This window comes from Cnephaeus nilssonii (genome assembly GCF_951640355.1).
Source record: "Cnephaeus nilssonii genome assembly, chromosome: 21".
NCBI lineage: Eukaryota > Metazoa > Chordata > Mammalia > Chiroptera > Vespertilionidae > Cnephaeus > Cnephaeus nilssonii.
The window spans coordinates 41,440,712-41,448,956 of record NC_137092.1 but is presented as its reverse complement, the minus strand read 5'-3'; positions in this window follow the sequence as shown (position 1 = coordinate 41,448,956).

The following is an 8,245-nucleotide window of genomic DNA, read 5'->3' as shown; positions in this document are numbered from 1 at the left end:
CTTCCGGGGCACAGCGCCGGAAGGGCTCCTTCCGGAGAGCGGGGCGTGGCCCTCGCGGAAGCGCAGCCGCGCTCAGGAGAGCCTCGCGAGAATTGGAAGTTGGGCGGCTGAGGCTGGCGGTGGCTTGAGACCTGGCCCTCGCCGTGGAATCCGGGGCCGGGGGCCACGTGGCCGCACTCGGCGGCCCTCCGTCCCGGTCCGCACCGCCTCGGCCCAGCTCCAAGGCCTATGTTTGCGGCAACGTGAGAGACTGAGTTCCTCGCGTGCGACGCGCACCGCACGCTGCCGGGGCCGCGGAAGAGGGGCGCCGCTGGCCTCCGGGAACGTCGCCCTCGCGGAGGGCCTGCGCGGTGGGACTGAGGTTCGTAGACGTGTGCGCAGCGGCGACCCGGGGCGGGGCAGCGCTCGGCAGCAGACGAAGCAGGGACTCGGAGGAGGAGCGCTTCTGGGTGGGCAGGAGAGTGCGCGGAGCGGTGAGGGGGGTGTCAGGAACCCAGTGTCGGCAGGGGTCACGGTAAGTGCTCCCGCGCGCCGGGCGGAAGGCAGCGGCGGGAGGCACCGGAGGAGTGGGGGAGCACTGCCGTCTGAAAGGAGCAGCCGATACATCCAGCCAGTTCCCCTGCGAGAACGAGCACCCGTTTCCAACATCTCCCCATTTTCCAGAAGGTCCAGAAGCCATGATGTCATGTGAAAGCTCAATTATGAGTGCTGGTAGCTCATTAGAATAATAATAATAATAAAGACCTGCTGTGTGGGGTAAAGAAAATGTCTCAGCAGCCTGTTTTCAGCCTGATTGTGTGTGTGCACGCGCCTGCGCTATCATTGGCTCTTGTAAACTCCAGTGCGCTTTCTAGTGCTCGGGCCCCACCGCTTTGGCCTGATTATAGGTGCGTTTCTGTGTTCTCTTTACACTTAGAGGCAGAGACCCTGCTCCTTCGCAGACAATGAGTTCCTACCTGGGGCCGGACGGGGGTGGGCACTGTAGGGCCAGAGAGGGTGGCACGGGTACTATTACGTTTCGCATTGTAAGAAGGGGTAATAGAGGTAGGTATTCATAAAATGTAGGAGCACTCATGAGGGCAAGATCGCTTCCTGGAGGAGTTGGGGAAGCTTTTCATTTGAGCTACACCTTGAGGCAGGATAGGTTTTTCGTCAGCCTTGCCTGGCCCATGGTAAATGTGGAGGTGCAATGAGAACGTGACCTTGAAGTAACACCTGGTTCTATTCTGGCTGTGTCATTTGACAGTCGTCCTGAGCATATGGTTAAATCCTTGAGCCTCAGTTTCCTTATCTGTGAAATGTTGATAATAACACCAGCTTCGTCTACTGTTACAGAGATAGCATGAGGAAGAGTAAGTTATAAAGCTGTTCCTGGCACGCACAGTTCATCAAATCCAGCATGCTGTTGACTGGAAGATGGGCCGTCATTGTATATCCTGCTGGGAAAGAAAATAAACAACGAATGAAGCCATGGCACCCCATTGGTTGGAAGATGCATTTTATTCTCAGGTGTTAAAATATGAGGGGAAAGTAGCAGTCAATGAAACGGAAGTGAAAAGCATTGCCCAGATCCTGAGCACGTTTACTACAGAACCAGGCACTGCTAGGGCGTTCCCTTCTCCAGGGCACCAATGTCGTAGCCTGGGCCCCACGTTGAAACCAGTGCTAGAGGCAAATTCATATAACAGCTTTTCTGCATCCTACCAATTCCTTTGTCATATTTTCAGGTTTTCCCCCTGAAGACCACCCACCAGGGTTCACTGTCCTCCTATTTCTATGACAAGGCTTTTGTCCTGAGACTTTCTTTTACATCCTCTAGGGTAGGATTTGCTGTTCCCTGGATCCGCATCTCCCTCCTTTGTCTATACTTTGTTTATGTAGTACATCCTCAGGTGACTTCCTGTGAAAAGTAAATGACAAATACACCTGCAGTGTTCTCACATTATTAGTGGGCTTAGTAATAATAATACTGTTCTTTTAAAAAAATGTTCAGTACTAGGCTAGGCATTGTAAAAAGTTAAGAGAGAAATTTAATCCCTGTTTATAACAGGTATGAAAGGATACAGGCTTCAGGGTTTTTTTGTTCATTTGTTTTTATATTTTTAACTAGAGGCCTGATGCAGGCAATTCATGCAAGGGGCTCGGCCCTCACACCCCCGACTTCATCCAGAAGGTCATCTGGATGGTCGTTTTGCATATTACTCTTTTATTATTATCGATTTTAGAGAGGAACAGAGAGGGAGAGATAGAAACATCCTATATAATAAAAGGGTAGTATGCAAATTGACCCTAACGGCAGAACAACTGCTCGACCATTCACTATGAGGTGCACTGACCACCTCTCGGTCCCTCCCCCTGGCCAGCAGGCTCCGATTGCCTAATGGTGAATAGGGAACTGGGGGTGGTTGGTGACAACGGGGAGGGCTGGCTGTGGGCAGCTGGGTAAAATGGCCCTGATCACAGGCCAGGCCTAGGGACCGTACCTCTGTACAAATTTCGTGCGCTGAGCTTCTAGTCGAGAGAGAATCATCAATTGCTTTCTGCAGGCCCAGCACTGGGGATCAAATCCACAACCCCGGGGCATGTGCCCAAACCCGGACTCTAACCATGACCTCCTGGTTCATGGGTCAACCACAATCACTAAGCTACACCAGTTGGGCAGGGCTTCAGGTTTGACTCCTAACCCAATTCATGCAAGCTGTAGTACTTGAGCAAGTGATTTAATTTCTATGGGCCTCATTTTTAAAAAACCTTTATATAGCACTCCAAATGAATGGCACAATATGGATTAATCCTAGAAATACAGGGTGGAGCAAAAGTAGGTTTACAGATGTAGGTACATGAAACAGTTTATTTTTGTATTATTATTATTTTCCATACAACTATAAACCTACTTTTGTCCCACCTGTATAATATAGAGTGAAAAGAGTAATTTCTTAAAAATTATATACAGCCCGCATTAAACTTTTCATAAAGTTAATAACTATAAAAATTCCCCCCAAAACTGTTTAGGATGTTAAAAGAAAAAGCAAGAAAATGATGATTTTGCTGGTGTTGCCTTGAATGGGGAAAGGCTGAGTAAGGTAATGGAGCATCAGAGGTGAATGTAAATGTAAGTTTATGTCCTAGTTTCCCTGTTGGTGATGATGTCATGGGAATGGCAGCATGAATGAATGCACTGGTGAAGAGAATGCCATGAGCCAAGAATAATGATGAATCTGGTTTTCTGCATCTGAGGTCCAAATTGTTTTCCTGTCGCATTTAACTTTATACCTGATTGATATAAGAGAAGCAAGGGGGGGCAGTAATCTTTTAAACTACATGCCATCAGGTAAAAAGGCTCTTTTAAAAAATGTCACATTTCTTTTGTGGCTTCACTTACCCTCTGGTTGATTGCTACTTTTTTGTTGTTAATCCTCACCTGAGGATATTTTTTCCATTGATTTTTTTTTTTTATTTAGAGAGGGAGGGAGGGAAGGGGAGAAAGAGAAACATCAATGTGAGAGAGAGACATCAATTGGTTACCTACTGGGGCCGGGGATTGAACCTGAGTTCGTTCAGTGTGCTTGCTGATGCTCTTAACCACTGAGCAACACCAGCCAGGGCTGATTGCCACTTTTGCCTGGGCATTTCAGCTTCCCGATTTCAGAAGATCGGTGATAGTGGAAAGATCAGAATATCTTAAGCTGGATGGTAAGTTTGCAAAATAAGCAGTGTTTTTGTTTTGTTTTTAAAATATATTTTTTATTGATTTCAGAAAGGACGAGGGAGAGAGAAAGAGAAACATCTTTAATGAGAGAGAATCATTAATCGGCTGCCTCCTGCGCATCCCCCTGGGGATCAATCCTGCAACCGGGGCATGTATCCTGACCAGAAATCAAACTGTGACCTCCTGGTTCAGAGGTTGACACTCAACCATTGAGCCACACTGGCCGGGCAACAGTGTTGTTTTTTAATTGGTCTGGCAGCTTTAAATAGGGTGGATTAATTTGGAGCAATATTGCATCAGGAAAACCAGCTGTCAAGCTGTCACTGTGACGCAGTTTTCAAGTGAGGAAGTTCTGAACTAAACAAGTAGAATCAGCAGAAATTGAGGAGAAAGAGCAAAATCCGAGATAACTGTGAAGACTGAAATAGTAAACCTTAGAACCAAATAACATGAGGTGAATAAGAAGAAGACGAATTCTCAGGTTCCACCAAAGGCATTTCTAAGTCTTATGTGACCTGAAGCTTATACAGTTCTTGGGGCTCTCCTTAAGAAAAAGAATATGGACTTAGAGTCAAAGTCAGGTACAAAAGTGAGTCCCTAATTAGGGGGCCAGTGCACGTGAGGGTCTCATTGATTTCCTGGTAAATCTGTCCAGACTGTAACCGGTGTGGTGACAGCCTGACAGAGTGGCTGGGAGAAGTAGCCTTTTAAGAGAGGGAAATATAAAAACTTCATTTTAACATTAAGCTTCTGTAATATTAGAATTACAAAGGGCCTTTGAAAATATTTAAATACCTAAATTCACATTTTTCCCTCATGGGTGAGTCTGGGTCATCTTAATAGAAGCCTACAATTAGAGGTGATAGTTCCTGCTACAGATACACACTGTCACGCTTACTCAGGGTTCCTATGATATATTGTTGGCCAGTAATCCACTTTTACTCACTAAATAGACTCTTACCCTTCATCTTAGTGAAACCGGACAGCCATTGGGTCTGGGCTGCCTGTCACTACTTGAGCCAATTAAGCAGAGACGGGGTTGAATCATGTATGAGTGTTTATTCCAATACTGCCGATAGCATAGGAGAGCAGCAGGTCATCCATGCAAATCTGCTCTCACCCCTCCTCCCCCATAAAACAGCTGCTTATATTGGGTAGAAGGACAAAGATTCCATGGGGAAGTAGGAATTGCAAGCATGGGAAGTAGGCAAGGTACAATGGTGGCAGGTTACAGGCAGTGCGGGCAGGGCTCATGAATACGGACACCTGGGACCAGATTGTTTTGGCAACAAGGTGGTTAATCTTTCCCTGAGGATAGGCAGTTCTCAGAAAAGGGGAATGGACCGCAATGTGCTTTCTCTAATCAGAACAGAACAATCGCAGTTAACAGAGCATGGTTAGTACTTCTTACAACCATAGCTACTCCTCACTATTCTATTTCTGCCCCTAACATTAGTGGTTCACTTTGCTGCCGAAAAGACATTGATTTTATTCACGGAGACACACAGATATAAGCAATTCTGCCAAATGCCCTAGCCCTGTGGTCGGCAAACTGCGGCTCGCGAGCCACATGCGGCTCTTTGGCCCTTTGAGTGTGGCTCTTCCACAAAATACCACGGCCTGGGTGAGTCTATTTTGAAGAAGTGGCGTTAGAAGAAGTTTAAGTATAAAAAATTTGGCTCTCAAAAGAAATTTCAATCGTTGTGCTGTTGATAATTTGGCTCTGTTGACGAATGAGTTTGCCGACCACTGCCCTAGCCTCATTGCTCTGGCTGCGGGCCTTTACAGGAGCTCAATCTCAAACTGGTCTCTGCATTGCCTGGACAGTGTGGCTCAGTGGTTGAGCATTGACCTATGAACCACGAAGGTCACAAGTCGGCACATGCCTGGGTTGTGGGCTCAATCCTCAGTGGGGGTCATGGGGGAAGCATGCGAGCAATGATTCTCATCATTGATGTTTCTATCTCTCTCCCTCTCTGAAATCAGTAAAAATATATATTTTTTAAAAAACTGACCTCTGCATCTAGCACAGGGCGCATTAGCAGACACTCAAACATATCTGTGAAAGGTATACTTCATGTGCCAAAGCGCTCCACCAAACTACAGGGAATTTCTAACTTCTCCTCCACAGGGTTCCGATCCCGTGACCTTTTCCCAGGCATGGGGAAATTGCTTTTCACGGGACACAGCCCTCGCATTCACCTCTCTATGCTTCTCAGTTTTCTGAGGTCTGTTCTCTGGATCCTCTCTGGAACCTATGCAGATAATCCTTCCACAGGTTCTAATGTGCAGACAGGCCACGCAAGCATTGCTCCTATGGAGGCCGGAGGACGGTGCTACCGGAGACAGTAAACTTCAGGACAAGCGTACAGCAAGGACAAAGACGTCCCTTCATAATAAGAAAAGGGTTGGTTCAGCACAAAGACCTGCCAATCTTAAATAAGTCTGTGCCTAATTCAGAGCTTCCAAGTTCATGAAATAAAAACTGACAGACCTAAAAGGAAAAATAGATAAATCCACAATTCTAGTTTGATACAAGTAGACAGAAAATCAGTCAGGATATTAAAGACCTGAAAAACAGTATTAGTGACATACATTTGAGACCTAAATGTGAAAATGTTATACAAGTCCCACAAGAAACAGGAGTTAATTTTTTTTATTTTAAAAATATATTTTTATTGATTTTAGTGAGGAAAGGGGAGAGAGAGAGAGAGAGAGGAAGAGAAACATCAATGATGAGAGAGAATCATTGATTGGCTGCCTCCTGCACACCCCCTACTGGGGATTGAGCCCGCAACCCAGGCATGTGCCCTTTACCGGACTGGAACCTGGGACCCTTCAGTCCATAGGCCTATGCTCTATCTGCTGAGCCAAACCAGCTAGGGCAGGAGTTAATTTCTTTAGAAATGGGATTAATTCTGGGTTAAAAAACATTTGCAAGACAAAAAACACCATAAGTATAGCGTAAGATAAATGAGAAACAAAATGATTTCTGTAAAACAGTGAGATCAAAAGCATAACAGCACAATGGACAGAATTCACCAATAGATGGTCCACCAAAAATAGTACCTGCAACCAAAGAAAAGATGGTTGTGCTCAGCCCTAGTAAGAGAAAGTCACTTCAAACAACGCTAATGATGCCCTAGCCCAGTGGTCGGCAAACTCATTAGTCGACAGAGCCAAATATCCACAGTACAATGATTGAAATTTCTTTTGAGAGCCAAATTTTTTAAACTTAAACTTCTAATGCCACTTCTTCAAAATAGACTCGCCCAGGGTGTGGTATTTTGTAGAAGAGCCACACTCAAGGGGCCAAAGAGCCGCATGTGGCTCGCAAGCTGCAGTTCGCCCACCACGGCCCTAGCCGGTTTGGCTCAGTGGATCAAGTGTCAGCCTGCGGACTAAAGGGTCCCAGATTCGATTCCGGTCAGTGCACATGCTGCATCATGGGCTCATCCCCAGTTGGGGGTATGTGGGAGGCAGCCAATCAATGATTGTCTCTCATCATTGATGTTTCTATTTCTCCCTCTTCCTCTCTGAAATCAATAAAAATATATTTTAAAAAATAACAACACACTGATGGAAGGACCTGGAGAGGATTATGCTAAGCAAAATAAGCCAGTCAGGCCCTAGCCGGTTTGGCTCAGTGGATAGAACAGCAGCCTGCTCACTGAAGGGTCCCGGGTTTGATTCCGGTCAAGGGCACGTACCTTAGTTGCAGGCTCCTGGCCCTGGTCGGGAGCATGCGGGAGGCAACCGATCAATGTGTCTGTCTCACGTCGGTGTTTCTGTCTCTCCCTCTCCCACTCTCTCTTAAAAAAAAAGGGGGGGGGGGGGGAATATCCTCTAGTGATGATTAAAATAAGTGAATAAATAAATAAAAAGAAATGATATAAAAAAAAACAAAACCTTTTATCAAAATAAGCCAGTCAGAGAAATCACATGATCTCACTCATGTGGAGCCTAATGAACAAAATAAACAGAGACATGGAAGCATGGAAGACATTGATGAATCTCAGAGCGGGGGGGGGGGGGGGGGGGGGGTGGTAGGGAGAGGTTAACCAAAGAACTATATGCATACTAGAGGCCCGGTGCATGAAAATTCATGCACTGGAGGGGGGGTCCCTCAGCCCGGCCTGTCCCCTCTCACATCCTGGGAGCCCTCAAGGTCAGGAGGTGACCCAGCGATCAGGGAAAGGTGACGCCCCATCACCCCTCTTCTGCTGCCACTGCAGGCAGCGAAAGCCTCGGCCGGCCCTGGTTACCTGAGCCTTGGGCCGGCCCTGGGCGGCTGGGGGCTGAGGGGACTGGGGGACTCTGGAGGCAGGCATGCAGAGCGGCCTGGCCCGCCTGGGGGTGGGCCCAGCCTTGCCGCACTCCTGCCGCCCCAGTGGGGCTGAGGGGTCTGGGCACTGCCATCTTTGAGGGCGTGGTGGTCAATTAGCATGTTCCCTTCTTATTGGCTGTGGGCACTGCCATCTTTGGGGGTGGGGCAGTCAATTAGCATATTCCCTCCTTATTGGCTGTGGGTGCCAC